Below are 15,542 nucleotides of genomic sequence, written 5' to 3' on the forward strand. Positions count from 1 at the left end.
TAATCTATTAGACTGCCTATGAGACAATCTGTCTGAAAAATAAAGTTAAAAGGGGTGACTGTTATTCTGGGTTACATTCCTACACCAAGAGATTTCAGGCTAGGCTAAAAGGTGTTTAGTCGTTTGCCAAGTCTGTGTGTAAAGAAGTCAGAAGCAGGTGGGGACTTCCCAATCACATATCCTAAAAATTTGGTGGTAAAGGGATTTTGTGAATAAATCAGTGGAAAATGTTTTTAAAGGTTAGGAGAAAAGATTAGATTAAAAAAGTTAGGAGAACTAGGGTTGAAGGAACTCTAAGTGTCACGGTTAACTAAGCCAGAACCCAGAAGCAGACCAGGACAAGGTACGTTGAGGCAAAGGTGAGTGTTTATTAATAGATTCCGAGTGAGGCTGAATAATCCAGGGAACAGAGCGGGTGGCGTGGATGGGTTGTTGAGGGTGCAGTGGTTGGTCCGGTACTGGCTCGGCAGCCGCCGACCATCAGGCAGAGGTTGGGTGAAGGTTCCGGGTGAGAGACTGCAGACAGAACAAAAACGGAGGTCAGTACACAGCTAGTCAAAAAAGGTGCAAAACAACAAAACTAACACTAATGGCTCAGAGACTGATACGCAGACAAACATACTGTTCATGGCTAACGATCCGGCAGGAACTGGATGTTGGGCCAGAGCCTAAGAAGGGTGATGATCAGGACCAGGTGTGCAGATTGCTGATGGGATGCAGGTGCGGAAAACAAGAGCGCTCCCCGGAGCGTTCCCGAACCCTCGGGAAACTGGAGATTACGAACAGGAACACTAGTCACCAGACAGGACCCGACTCAGACAGCCGGGATCGTTACACTAAGACAGTAAACTAAGTTTCAAAGGTAGTAGTAAGAGAGAGAGAACAGTGGTGAAGGACATTTTTAGAGTTTAGTGGGAAGATAGATATGGTAGGAGTTTAGATCTGTTAGGAGCAGATGCATTGAGAAAGTATGCGTTGCTGAATGATAAGAGAAGATTGAGGGTGATTGAGTATCTATACTTACAGTTCCCAGCAGGAAGATCAAGGTAATTGTGGGTGTATTTTTTATAATCAAAAGTTTGAAAGTGAGGGATTAGAGGTAGGACTGAGAGCTAAAAAAAAAAAGTGACACTAGTGGTGATAGAGGGAAATACAAGTAAGGAGTTAAAAGTCTTAGGGAAAATAGGTGAAGTAACAACAATGACATTAACACTTCAGCATATTAAAACAACAGTGAGAAGCAATTTAACTCTTTCAACATTGATAGTTATTAAAGCCATAAATATATCGCATTTGATTATAAGGGAACCAATAGCTCCAGCACCAATTTTAGGGGGAAAAAGACTGTTGTTAGGGTTAGGATGGTGACGTTCCTCCCACATGAAGAGATAATTATGGAGAAGAAGTATTGTTATCAGGACCAGAAGTAGAAGCTGTTGCACCTAGTCAAAGGAAAGGAGGTATAGTTTGTACAACGATATGAAGTGGAAGAGGGTTATGAGTGATTGTTCATTTAGTTTGCGTAATGTTACAGAGAAAGATCAGGGAGAATATATGTGTACTTATCTAGAGCAAGCATTAAAATTTGTTCCGGTTAAGAATTATTGGTTAAAAGGCTATGTAATTCGTAAAGTGACGCTTATAATGGAAGATTTGAAATCTGTTGAAGCTTCCACAGTCACCGAAGGAGTTCAGGAGAAGTATATTACAGTAGTCACTCCAACAGTAAATAATACACAGAGGATATCGGTAACTTTCCCACTAGAAGTAGTTAAGGGTGTTAATACATCAACTAAATCAACTACTTTAATGGTAACTTTGGAAGGGATTAATGGTACGACGGCAATAGCAAATGTAGGAAGTATGACACAGACATCAACAACAACTTTTCTGAAATTAAAGCAGGTAGCAAGAGGGACTCAGGAGTTTATGGTACGGGTGGAGAGTGCTGTCAATGGTAGTAAGGATAGGGTTAAAATAGGAGAGCAGATAGTAGTAGAGAACAATATAGATTCATCTGAAATAGTGAAGGATACTATCATGGAGGTACAGGATGAGGTCTTTGATTTTAATGACAGACAAGGAGAGGTATCTGATCAGTACCGCTCGTTAGGGAAGAGATAAACTAAATGCATATGGGTTTGATTCTTCTGTTGTGAAAATTAAAGATGGATGGGCAGGTAGGAATCTTTGGTTCCAGCAGCTAGCTCATTCTGTAAGATCAGTGAGGAATCTTGAGGGTCCATGTCTGTTGAGAATTCCAGCACCAAACATTTTAGAGACGGTCGCTCGACCTCTATTGTCACGATCGTCGTAGGAGTGAGTAGACCAAGGCGCAGCGTGTGAAACAAACATGACTTTAATAGTTAAAGTATACCAAACAAAACACGACTCGTGAAGTCCACGGTAAACAAATACCGACACGGAACAAAAACCCACAAACACCAAGTGAAACACAGACAGTTAAATATGGCTCCCAATCAGAGACAACCAGCACACAGCTGACACTCGTTGCCTCTGATTGGGAGTCACTCAGTTAAACATAGAAATAAACAACCTAGAACACCCAACAAAGAAACAGAACACATAGAATGAACACACCCTGGCTCAACATAATGAGTCCCAGAGCCAGGGTGTGACAGTACCCCCCCCTAAAGGCCCAAACAGGGGAGGGCTGGGTGGGCATTCCTCCTCGGAGGCGGCTCCGGCTCCGGGCTTGACCACCACCCTTCCATAATTCCCCCGTAGCGCCCCTGGTCCGGTCTGACCCCGCTGGCTGGATCTGGACTGGACATCGACGGAGCGGATTGCTTACGCTCCGTTGTGGAGCAGCTGACGGTACCTGATCAGGCACCGGACTGACGACGCGCACCCCCTGGCTTGGCGCGTGAGGCAGGAACGGACGGACCTGGCTGACGATCGCCCCCTGGCTTGGTGCGTGGAGCAGCAACGGACCGTACCGGGCTGACGATACGCACCCCTGGCTTGGTGCGTGGAGCCGAACGGGCCTCACCGGACTGACGACTCACACCCTTGGCGGTGCGTGGAGCAGCGACGGGCGGACCTGGCTGACGACTCGCACCCCGGGCTTGGTGCGAAGTAGCAGGAACGGGCTGAACCAGGCTGACGACTCGCACCCCTGACTTGGTGCGAGTGGCAGGAACGGGCTGAACCAGGCTGACGACTCGCACCCCTGACTTGGTGCGAGTGGCAGGAACGGGCTGGACCAGGCTGACGACTCGCACCCCTGGCTTGGTGCGAGTGGCAGGAACGGGCTGAACCAGGCAGACGACTCGCACCCCTGGCTTGGTGCGAGTGGCAGGAACGGGCTGGACCAGGCTGACGACGCACACCGTAGGCTTGGTGCGTGGAGCAGGGACAGGCCGGGCTGGGCTGGCGACGCACACCGTAGGCTTGGTGCGTGGAGCAGGGACAGGCCGGGCTGGGCTGGCGACGCACACTGTAGGCTTGGTGCGTGGAGCAGGGACAGGCCGGGCTGGGCTGGCGACGCACCCCGTAGGCTTGGTGCGTGGAGCAGGAACAGGCCGGGCTGGGCTGTCGACGCACACCGTAGGCTTGGTGCGTGGAGCAGGGACAGGCCGGGCAGGGCTGGCGATGCACACCGTAGGCTTGGTGCGTGGAGCAGGGACAGGCCGGGCTGGGCTGGCGACGCACACCGTAGACTTGGTGCGAGTGGCAGGAACTGGCCGGACTGGGCTGGCGACGCACACCGTAGGCTTGGTGCATGGAGCAGGGACAGGCCGTGCTGGGCTGGCGACGCACACCGTAGGCTTGGTGCGTGGAGCAGGGACAGGCCGGGCTGGGCTGGCGACGCACACCGTAGGCTTGGTGCGTGGAGCAGGGACAGGCCGGACCGTACTGGGAACACACACCACTGGCCTTAAACGGGGATCAGGAACGGGCCGGACCGGACTGGCAATACACCTCAGTACCTCTCGCCGTGCCTCTACAACTTCCTTCCCTCCTCTCGCCAATGGCTCCCGTAACCCGGTGGCCTTCTCTCCTCGTCTCCCATTTCACCCTGTGGCAGCCTCCTGCTGCCCAGTCGCCCATGCCGTTTGCCCCCCCCTAAAAAATTATTGGGGGTGCCTCTCGTCCGTCCGACGATGGCACTGCTGACGCCGCTGCTCCTCTCTCGCCAGGGCCTTAATCCTACCCCAAGGTCCCTTGCCCCCGAGCATGTCCTCCCAGGACCACACTTTGCCCACCTGGGCCATCGCCAGCCTCTCCATCTCCTTTCCTGGCGCTTCCTCCCATGTCCAGTCTGCCTGCTCCTGGACACGCTGCTTGGTCCTTTTAAGGTGGGTTTTTCTGTCACGATCGTCGTAGGAGTGAGTAGACCAAGGCGCAGCGTGTGAAACAAACATGACTTTAATAGTTAAAGTATACCAAACAAAACACGACTCGTGAAGTCCACGGTAAACAAATACCGACACGGAACAAAAACCCACAAACACCAAGTGAAACACAGACAGTTAAATATGGCTCCCAATCAGAGACAACCAGCACACAGCTGACACTCGTTGCCTCTGATTGGGAGTCACTCAGTTAAACATAGAAATAAACAACCTAGAACACCCAACAAAGAAACAGAACACATAGAATGAACACACCCTGGCTCAACATAATGAGTCCCAGAGCCAGGGTGTGACATCTATCAAGTATGTGTCAATCTTATGCTTTGTCATGGCTGTTGTATCAGCAACAATCAGTAACAGATAAAATAATGTCATTGTCAAAACATTTGTTTAAGCCTAGGTTTAGGTGTTCTTGGTTAAATGAATTACCCTATGTGAATTTGTTAGATGGGAATGAAAATCAGGTAACAGCGAACCCTGAAGCATTGGAGGTGAAACCATTGAGGGCTAAAAGTTGTTTTTGTTCTAATAAAACATATGATGTAAGGGGTATGTTTATGGGAATATCAGATTGTGATGATTATATGATAACTTTGGGTATGCATGACCTTAAGGGTAGTAATGAGAAATATAATGTTACTTTTTATGTTCCAGTTAGTAAGAAGAGCAGGACTTTGATGGTGGAAGATTAGCTTTTGCCTGGCAATGTGACTATTGGGAATTTTAGAGATATTTGGAGGGTTAGTGGTGATAAAGCATATATATTCTTACCCTATGGATGGACAGGATGTTGTTACATGTCAACGTTGAAGCTTCCATATGAGGTTTCTACCATTAAAAGAGGGGTAGCACCGGACACAGATAAATCTGAATCTAGGTTTGGAAGTAGGGTGAAAAGGGACATGGCGACATGTCATAGTCTTGAAGCCTATCATTGGAGGATAAGTCTAAGAGAGAAGGGGGGACTTTTTCCATGGTATGGTGTAACATTTTTGGCAGATCATCTTGATAATATTACCTATACTTTGATTCCAGATAGTTATAGATGCCTTGAAATATACAGTGGGGAAAAAAAGTATTTAGTCAGCCACCAATTGTGCAAGTTCTCCCACTTAAAAAGTTGAGAGAGGCCTGTAATTTTCATCATAGGTACTCGTCAACTATGACAGACAAAATAAGAAAAAAAAATCCAGAAAATCACATTGTAGGATTTTTAATGAATTTATTTGCAAATTATGGTGGAAAATAAGTATTTGGTCAATAACAAAAGTTTCTCAATACTTTGTTATATACCCTTTGTTGGCAATGACACAGGTCAAACGTTTTCTGTAAGTCTTCACAAGGTTTTCACACACTGTTGCTGGTATTTTGGCCCATTCCTCCATGCAGATCTCCTCTAGAGCAGTGATGTTTTGGGGCTGTCGCTGGGCAACACAGACTTTCAACTCCCTCCAAAGATTTTCTATGGGGTTGAGATCTGTAGACTGGCTAGGCCACTCCAGGACCTTGAAATGCTTCTTACGAAGTCACTCCTTCGTTGCCCGGGCGGTGTGTTTGGGATCATTGTCATGCTGAAAGACCCAGCCACGTTTCATCTTCAATGCCCTTGCTGATGGAAGGAGGTTTTCACTCAAAATCTCACGATACATGGCCCCATTCATTATTTCCTTTACACGGATCAGTCGTCCTGGTCCCTTTGCAGAAAAACAGCCCCAAAGCATGATGTTTCCACCCCCATGCTTCACAGTAGGTATGGTGTTCTTTGGATGCAACTCAGGATTCTTTGTCCTCCAAACACGACGAGTTGAGTTTTTACCAAAAAGTTATATTTTGGTTTCATCTGACATTCTCCCAATCCTCTTCTGGATCATCCAAATGCACTCTAGCTAACTTCAGACGGCCTGGACATGTACTGGCTTAAGCAGGGGGACACGTCTGGCACTGCAGGTTTTGAGTCCCTGGCGGCGTAGTGTGTTACTGATGGTAGGCTTTGTTACTTTGGTCCCAGCTCTCTGCAGGTCATTCATTAGGTCCCCCCGTGTGGTTCTGGGATTTTTGCTCACCGTTCTTGTGATCATTTTGACCCCACGGGGTGAGATCTTGCGTGGAGCCCCAGATCGAGGGAGATTATCAGTGGTCTTGTATGTCTTCCATTTCCTAATAATTGCTCCCACAGTTGATTTCTTCAAACCAAGCTGCTTACCTATTGCAGATTCAGTCTTCCCAGCCTGGTGCAGGTCTACAATTTTGTTTCTGGTGTCTTTTGACAGCTCTTTGGTCTTGGCCATAGTGGAGTTTGGAGTGTGACTGTTTGAGGTTATGGACAGGTGTCTTTTTACTGATAACAAGTTCAAACAGGTGCCATTAATACAGGTAACGAGTGGAGGACAGAGGAGCCTCTTAAAGAAGAAGTTACAGGTCTGTGAGAGCCAGAAATCTTGCTTGTTTGTAGGTGACCAAATACTTATTTTCCACCATAATTTGCAAATAAATTCATAAAAAATCCTATGATGTGATTTTCTGGATTTTTTTTTCTCATTTTGTCTGTCATAGTTGACGTGTACCTATGATGAAAAGTACAGGCCTCTCTCATCTTTTTAAGTGGGAGAACTTGCACAATTGGTGGCTGACTAAATACTTTTTTTCCCCACTGTATAAGGGATGCGTTTGGTAGATCTGAAGGAGCTGGATGGTCAGCGAAGTCTTGGTTGCAAGATCAGTTAGGCCCAGTAGGAGCAGTGATGGATTACATTTTAATGGCAGCTTTGATAGCACTGTGTGTGATGTTTGTAATTTGTTACTGACCTTTGAGAAAGCTATGATATTGAGATAGGTTGGAGTAGTGATGCCTGGAGACAACACTCAGATGCCGTTGTTGACTGTTCCTGATCTGGATGAAGAGGGACAAGTGGGACTGGATGGAGTATTGATGATAAATATCCTTTTTGATTTTTTGATCATTTTTCAAAAAAAAATTCAATATTAGTGTGATTTTAGTATGATGTTATGAATCAAAGGGGGGAAGTGTATGAATGAATCACATTATCCTATTTCATTATTCTATCATTTATATTGATTCATACATCATTTATATATAATTTTTATATTCTTAGTTGATATTGATGTTTAATTTGAAAGTGTTGTTTTGCAAAAGATACTGTTTGGTCTTTTCATTCCTTCCAGAAGCATTTGGGGGAATATGTAGAGATTGAAATACTCAAACAAGGACAATATGAAGGGACAATATGAAAGGAGAATGACTGGAGGAGATGGAACAAGGAAGGGGTGGAAAGGTTCCGATTCCATCATCAACAATGCATTGGAAGAGGAGACTACGGAGGAGATGAAGTGTAGTGGACTACATTCCAGTGTCTGCAATGAAATATAGACATATTTGCATGTGTAATACATAATTTGTGTCATTTTCTTAGGTATTAATTTTTGTAGAATGATATTTGATGTTATTGGATACATGTGGGGATCTTAGATGTTTTTGTTTATTTCGTTGATGCTTAGGGACAGGGAGTCTAGGCAGGGATAGAGGTCCACGGTAGGGTCCGATGGGTTGACCAGCCTGAGAGTGGACATTTTTTGGATAGTATTTTGTTTGCAGGGGCTTACATGTGTATTTAATTGCGTCATAGTTTCAAATGCATTGATAAAGATTTATGAATTCATCGGGAGTACCTAGGTGGTTGCCTGGGGCAGAGGGACCGTGAGAGAATTTTACTGTCTTGATTGATGGATGGATATCTGGAAAGATGGCTGCCAGACAGTTTTTCGCTCTCACACTCCATAAAGATTTGTTCATATTTCATAGTAATGTATTCACACTCCATAAAGATTTGTTCATATTTCATAGTAATGTATTCACACTCCATAAACATGTGTTCATATTTCATAGAAAGGTATTTACACTCTATAGAAAAATGTTTTTTTGGTTTAATGTTAAAGATACTCAATAAGATAAATTGTTACTTGTCATAATCCTATTCTGTTTGTTTTTGAGACTTTTAGTTCGTCTCGAAGGGGGGAATGTAGTGTATTAGGATTATGTCTTTGTTAATGGTTTTTAAGTGGAACTGAAAGAATGTTTATTCTAGTTCAAAAGTAGCCATTTGTAGGGTGACGCCCCAGGGGAGACAGGTGATTGGACAGCAGAGGGAGCAACCCATATTTTTGCATTGTTTATAAGTATATGCTGGAGGAAGAAGAGGTTAGAGCAGCCATTGCAATCTGGGACGTTGCTCTCCGGGTGATCTTGACACCTGTAAATCATGCTGAAAGCTTGTGATATGAATAAACTTATGATCAAGGTTCAGTATGAGCGGACTCCTTTGTTTATCAGCAATGACTAGCAACTTTTACTCGATACTACAAGGCTTTAGGTCTAAAGTTCGAGACAATAAGAAGACACAGTGGGAGAATAAATTCAACCACACTTTTGTTTTATCACAAAACCAGAGAGCAACTTCTGTCCGGTTAAGTCCACAAAGCATATTCTATGTAACAGACAGTTACATGACCTACATCATGGTCAAGCAAGTTAATGTTTCCGATCACTAAACAACTATTGATTTAGAACCACAGAGAGTTACCGCAAGTTGTAAATGCAGTGTAGTCACCTCTGTTAAAGTGTGTGTGTCTGTGTGTGTGTGTGTGTGTGTGTGTGTGTGTGTGTGTCTGTGTGTGTGTGTGTGTGTCTCTGTGTGTGTGTGTTAGAGAGAGAGACAGATCCTGTCTCTCTCTCTCTCTTGTGGTCCTCTGTAGCTCAACTGGTAGAGCACGGCGCTTGTAACGCCAAGGTAGTGGGTTCGATCCCCGGGACCACCCATACACAAAAATGTATGCACGCATGACTGTAAGTCGCTTTGGATAAAAGCGTCTGCTAAATGGCATATTATTATTATTATTATCCTATGTCAATAAGCTCTAAGGTCCTATGTTACTACACAGTGTATAGAGTACGTACTCTCAAATGACACCCTTTTCCCTATATAGTGCACTACTTTTGATATTGCATTATGCTCAATCTCCACCTCTCCTCCTTCTCTCCACCCCTCCTTCTCTCCACCTCTCCTCCCTCACTCCACCTCTCCCTCTCTCCCCCCACCTCTCCCTCTCTCCTCCCTCCCTCCCTCTACCTCTCCCCTCCCTCCACCTCATGTCCCAACATAGGTAGTATAAGGAAGTAGAGGAAGAAATGGACCTTACAGGTAGAAGACAAAAACATCTGAGGTTTGTAGCTTTCTTTTACAAGTTAATGTAGAAAAGTGTTCTGGAGAAGTTAGGCTATCATAGAGAGACAGATGATTTAGGGGTAAGACATCTACAGAATTGTAAAGTTAATACAATACTGATTTCAACTTTCAAGAATGCTAATTTTACTGTACATTGGTGTTGATTCATATTGCTTAGCCTAATCAATATGATCCAATGTGATGTGATGTTATGGGCTACAGGGCTATGAGGTAGGGTATTATTGGTAAAGGCGATTGACATCACATTATCGTGATTATTATCCGCATGTCGAAACTGCGTTAGAAAAACGTGCATCGGAATTATGTAAAGCTGTCACTAAAGAAAATAGTCTGTTTCGACAAGTCAGTCAAGTAAAAATGACACGCAACAATAGACATAGAAACTATTTAAATGTTGGGATAAATCAAAGTTCAAGTTGAAAATGCTTTCTGGTGACACCGATCAGAAAGGCTGTGATCCGTTTTGCTCAGTGCTGTACGCTTCATATAACTTGGCCAGCGCACTGTTGCGTAATGTTCCGCATCGTTGTCGGCACACCTGAATACAAGCCCGGGTGCAAAGGGCGAGATAAACTGTTGGCACCTCATGTGAAGTCAAGCAGTGCATGGGTGTATTCACTAAGGGCACTATTCCAACTTATGAAATTACGCCTTTCCTACGCACTGCTCATAGTTTCTATTCAGACTTTAACTTATTAAATTGCATAACGGGCTTTGCAGGCGTTGTTCCCTTGCGACCGCTGAATTAATGTAATTCAACTGCTGAAAACACTTGCTGGTCAACAGATTTTCTGGTGCATTTACCCTAATGCTCACTAATCATGGAACTGTATGAAACCGGTTCAGTCGTCGTGAACCGTGAACCAGGCTACAGGTTTAACCTGCTACGTGTGGTCTGAGTTCCATAATGATTCAAACAGGCTACATGTCCTAAATTCTTGCACAACGTTAGCCTAATGCTAACGACCCTCAGGAACAACTGACGTGACAGAGGAAAGAAAGGGAAACAGAATGGAATGATGCTAAATGGAAGCTACAAATTGAAGAAAACAAACACTAAAGTGACAGTTATAAATGTATGTGGGTTTTACTGACGGTGGTTCTCGATAGTGGCTGATATTTAACATGATACAACTTGTAAAATAAACGGAGAAAAGCCCGGGCATAGCCTATAATTAAAACATTCCGAAGCTCATACATCAACTCGGCAGGTTCAGTCCTACAGAAGCCTAAAGCTTGGGTGTCCAAATTGCCAGACAGAAAAATACAATACAATCTATGTGTTGTAATATTTGTTTTGCTCTATAACCTGTTAATTCATATGCCTTGTGACCCTGATATAGGCTTTAGGCCTAAAGGTCGAGACAATAAGAAGACACGGTGGCAGAATAAATTCAACCACACCTTTGTTTTTATCACAAAACCAGAGAGCAACTTCTGTCCGGTTAAGTCCACAAAGCATATTCTATGTAACAGACAGTTACATGACCTACAGCATGGTCAAGCAAGTTAATGTTTCCGACATTTTCAGACCGCTAAACAACTATTGATTTAGAACCACAGAGAGTTACAGCAAGTTGCAAAGAATGGTTCATGGTCCTGATTTATGTGTTTGTGCAAGTATAAAAAACATGTTGACTCACCCTACTTGTAGAGAAACGCCAATGACATCCTCCTCTCTTTTCATGTTGACAAAATGGTCTATCACTCTGTCATACAGTACACGGTCTATCACTCTGTCATACAGTACACGGTCTATCACTCTGTCATACAGTACACGGTCTATCACTCTGTCATACAGTACACGGTCTATCACTCTGTCATACAGTACACGGTCTATCACTGTCATACAGTACACGGTCTATCACTCTGTCATACAGTACACGGTCTATCACTCTGTCATACAGAGCTTTGTTTAGCTCGCTCTGATGCTTTCTCCTGTGAGATACATTCAGCCTCTTGCGAATTAAAGGACAATTATGAAGCACAGAGAGACGAAAGATACATTATAGCCTGGCTTCCCTTGGTATAGAATAAATACCTGTCAGCTATTTTAACTGTCTGTAATGTCTACTTGGTAAATGTTTATAATGTCTGTCAATCTAAGCTGTAACGTATTTTTAGTTGTGTTTACCCGAGGTAGACTAGCTGTTGTTATGGAGTCAGCTAATGGGGATCCAAGTCAAATCAAACCAAATTAACTGTGCATGTTTAAATGCAACATGAAGTCTCTGTTTGAACTCTGACCACAGACAGTAAAAGTGTTGTCATTGTTAATGGTTCTTCAACAATGTTCAGAAATATTGACTGTTCTGTTATTTCTTATTGTAGCTGAGTGAGCTGTGACTTACATCTAAAATGAGTCTCTCTGGGGAGAGAGAGGAGGGGACCACTGCCTCTAAAATGAGTGTCTCTGGGGAGAGAGAGGAGGGGACCACTGCCTCTAAAACGAGTCTCTCTGGGGAGAGAGAGGAGGGGACCACTGCCTCTAAAATGAGTCTCTCTGGGGAGAGAGAGGAGGGGACCACTGCCTCTAAAACGAGTTTCTCTGGGGAGAGAGAGGAGGGGACCACTGCCTCTAAAATGAGTCTCTCTGGGGAGAGAGAGGAGGGGACCACTGCCTCTAAAATGAGTCTCTCTGTGGAGAGAGAGGAAGAGCCAACTACCTCTAAAATGAGTCTCTCTGGGGAGAGAGAGGAGGGGACCACTGCCTCTAAAATGAGTCTGTCTGGGGAGAGCGAGAAGAGAGTCACTGCCTCTAAGAGGAAGTATTCTGAGAGAGAGGAGGGGACCACTGCCTCTAAAAAGAGTCTGACACAAGACACCAGTTCTAAGAGGTAAGAGATAAATTGTAAATATAGTTATTTTAAAGATATACAACTAATTTAAGAGAAGTGTTTCCAAAAATCCTCCGACCAGGGGGCCTCCCGAGTGGCGCAGTGGTCTAAGTCTCTGCATCGCAGTGCTAGCTGTGCCACTAGAGATCCTGGTTTGAGTCCAGGCTCTGTCGCAGCTGGCCGCGACCGGGAGACCCATGGGGCGGCGCACAATTGGCCCAGTGTCGTCCAGGGTAGGGGGGGGTTTGGCAAGCAGGGATGTTCTTGTCCCATCGGGCACTAGCGACTCCTGTGGCGGGCCTGGCGCAGTGCACGCTGACACGGTTGCCAGGTGCACATTTAACCCAGCTGGCTTCCAGGTTAAGCGGGCATTGTGTCAAGAAGCAGTGCGGCTCGGCTGGGTTGTTTATCGGAGGGCGCACGGCCCTCGACCTTCGCCTCTCCCGAGTCCATACGGGAGTTGCAGTGATGGGACAAGACTAACTACCAATTGGATGCCACGAAATCTGTAATGTATCATGTTGGGTGAAATTTAACAAGGTCGCAAACTTATAACTTGACATTTTGAATACATTCAATAAGATTTGCAAGCATTTATTTTCAGAATTATTACAATTATTACAATATTCTGCTATGAATCAAAAATACACTTGCAGATTTGTTTATCTGCGCACACTCAAAGTTCTGTCAGTGTCACATTACCAAGTGCAATTTAAAAGTCCCCAAATCGATTTACCAATTGCAGACTGTAGCTTTATAAAGAAACATCAGGACTTCTATGAGTTCAGCTATACAGTTGTTGAAATGATGTAGATGAGGTACTGATGAGATATTGATGAGGTGATCTGCCTCCCTGTTTTGTTCAGTGTCCAGAAGCCCAGAGCAGAGTCACCTGCCCCCAGCCTGCTATCAATGAAGAGTGATCAGCCACCTGCTTTCAGCCAGGAACCATTACCAGATGACAATAAGGAAGTGGAGAGTTTGGACAGTGAGGATGCATTAAAGATCACACACAACCTTCTGGACAGAAGAAGTAAGACTGTGTTTCATACAATATTACAAAGAACGGTACAAAGGCCCCTCTAACACACACACACACACACACACACACACACACTCACACACACACACACACACACACACACACACACACACACACACACACACACACACACACACACACACACACACACACACAAACTTATGAGTCCCAACTCTCATTGTTTTCCTACAGGTCAAACTCTTCTGACAATCCAACAAGACATTAAGGCTAAACTGAAACACAAGTATCAACACATATCTGAAGGAATTGGACACCATGGAAACCAAAGTCTGTTAAAGGACATCTACACAGAGCTCTACATCACAGAGGGTGGAAGTGGAGGGGTCAATAATGAACATGAGGTGAGACAGATAGAGATGGCATCCAAGAAACAAACCACACAAGAGACACCAATCAAATGCAACGACATCTTCAAGCCTTTAGCTGGACAAGGCAAACCTATCAGAACTGTGCTGACAAAAGGAATCGCTGGCATTGGAAAAACAGTCTCTGTGCAGAAGGTCATCCTTGACTGGGCAGAGGGAAAAGCAAATCAGGACGTTCATTTCATGTTTCCTCTTCCTTTCCGTGATCTGAACCTGAAAAAGGACCAATACAGTCTGATGCAACTTCTTTCCCACTACTTCTCAGAGCTGAAAGAGATTGACAGCATTGGAGATGGTGAAACCAAAACTGTTTTCATTTTTGATGGTGTGGATGAGTGTCGACTTCCTCTAGACTTCAAAAACAATGAGAGGTGCTGTGATGTCACGAAGCCAACCTCAGTGGACGTGCTGCTGACAAACCTCATCAAGGGGAATCTGCTTCCCTCTGCTCTCCTCTGGATAACCTCACGGCCTGCAGCAGCCAATCAGATCCCTCCTGAGTGTGTTGACCAGGTGACAGAGGTACGAGGGTTCAATGATCCACAGAAGGAGGAGTACTTCAGGAAGAAAATCACAGATCAGAATCTGGCCAATGAAATCATCAAACACATGAAGACATCAAGGAGCCTCCACATCATGTGCCACATGCCAGTCTTCTGTTGGATATCAGCCACTGTCCTTGAGATGATGCTGAAAGAGGCATAGAAGGATGAAGTCCCCAAAACTCTGACCCAGATGTTCACACACTTCACGCTCATCCAAATCATTGTGAAGAACAAGAAGTACAACAAAGCCACAGAGACAAACCCAAAGGAACTGTCTCAGTCAGACAAAGAGATGATCCTGAAACTGGCAAAGCTGGCTTTCCAACAGCTGCAGAAGGGGCAACCTGATCTTCTATGAGGAGGACCTGAGAGAGTGTGGCCTTGATGTCACAGAGGCATCAGAGTACTCAGCATTGTGTACAGAGATCTTTAAAGAAGAATCTGGGCTGAACCAAGACAAGGTCTACAGCTTTGTGCATCTGAGCATTCAGGAGTTTCTAGCAGCAGTGCATGCTTTAGAATCATGTCTGGACAAGAAGGAAAATGTTTTTTCCACCACTAGTGAGGATGAAGATGAGGAGTCAATCCAGTTGTCTGACTTACACAGGAGAGAAGTGGACCATGCCTTGAAAAGTGAGAATGGACACCTGGACCTGTTCCTCCGCTTCCTTCTGGGTCTCTCACTGGAGTCCAATCAGAATCTGTTACGAGGCCTTCTGACACAGACAGGAAGTACAACACAGAGCAATGAGGAAACAGTCAAGAGAATAGTCAGGTACCTTTCAGACAAGATCAAAAGGGAATCCTCACCAGAAAGGATCATCAACTTGTTCCACTGTCTGAATGAACTTGGTGCCAACTCTCTAGTTGAAGAAATGCAAACCTCCCTGCGATCAGGAACTCTTTCAGAAACAGAGCTAGAACCTCAACAATGTTCAGCCCTGGCCTACCTGTTACTGATGTCAGAGGAGGTGCTGGAGGAGTTTGACCTGAAGACATACAACACATCACAGGAAGGTTATCAGAGGTTAATGCCGGTAGTGAAAACCTGCAAGAGAGCACTGTAAGTTCTGTTATTGAGTTGATGTATAC

General features: G+C 44.8%; 1 pseudogene; it reads left to right on the top strand.

Annotated features, from left to right (window-relative positions):
- The first annotated feature begins 12,333 nt into the window (after positions 1 to 12,333).
- Positions 12,334 to 15,517, top strand: LOC121562357 (annotated as a pseudogene).
- Positions 15,518 to 15,542: the final 25 nt, after the last annotated feature.

The sequence above is a fragment of the Coregonus clupeaformis genome, unplaced genomic scaffold, assembly GCF_020615455.1.
Source record: "Coregonus clupeaformis isolate EN_2021a unplaced genomic scaffold, ASM2061545v1 scaf1823, whole genome shotgun sequence".
Classification (NCBI taxonomy): Eukaryota; Metazoa; Chordata; class Actinopteri; order Salmoniformes; family Salmonidae; genus Coregonus; species Coregonus clupeaformis.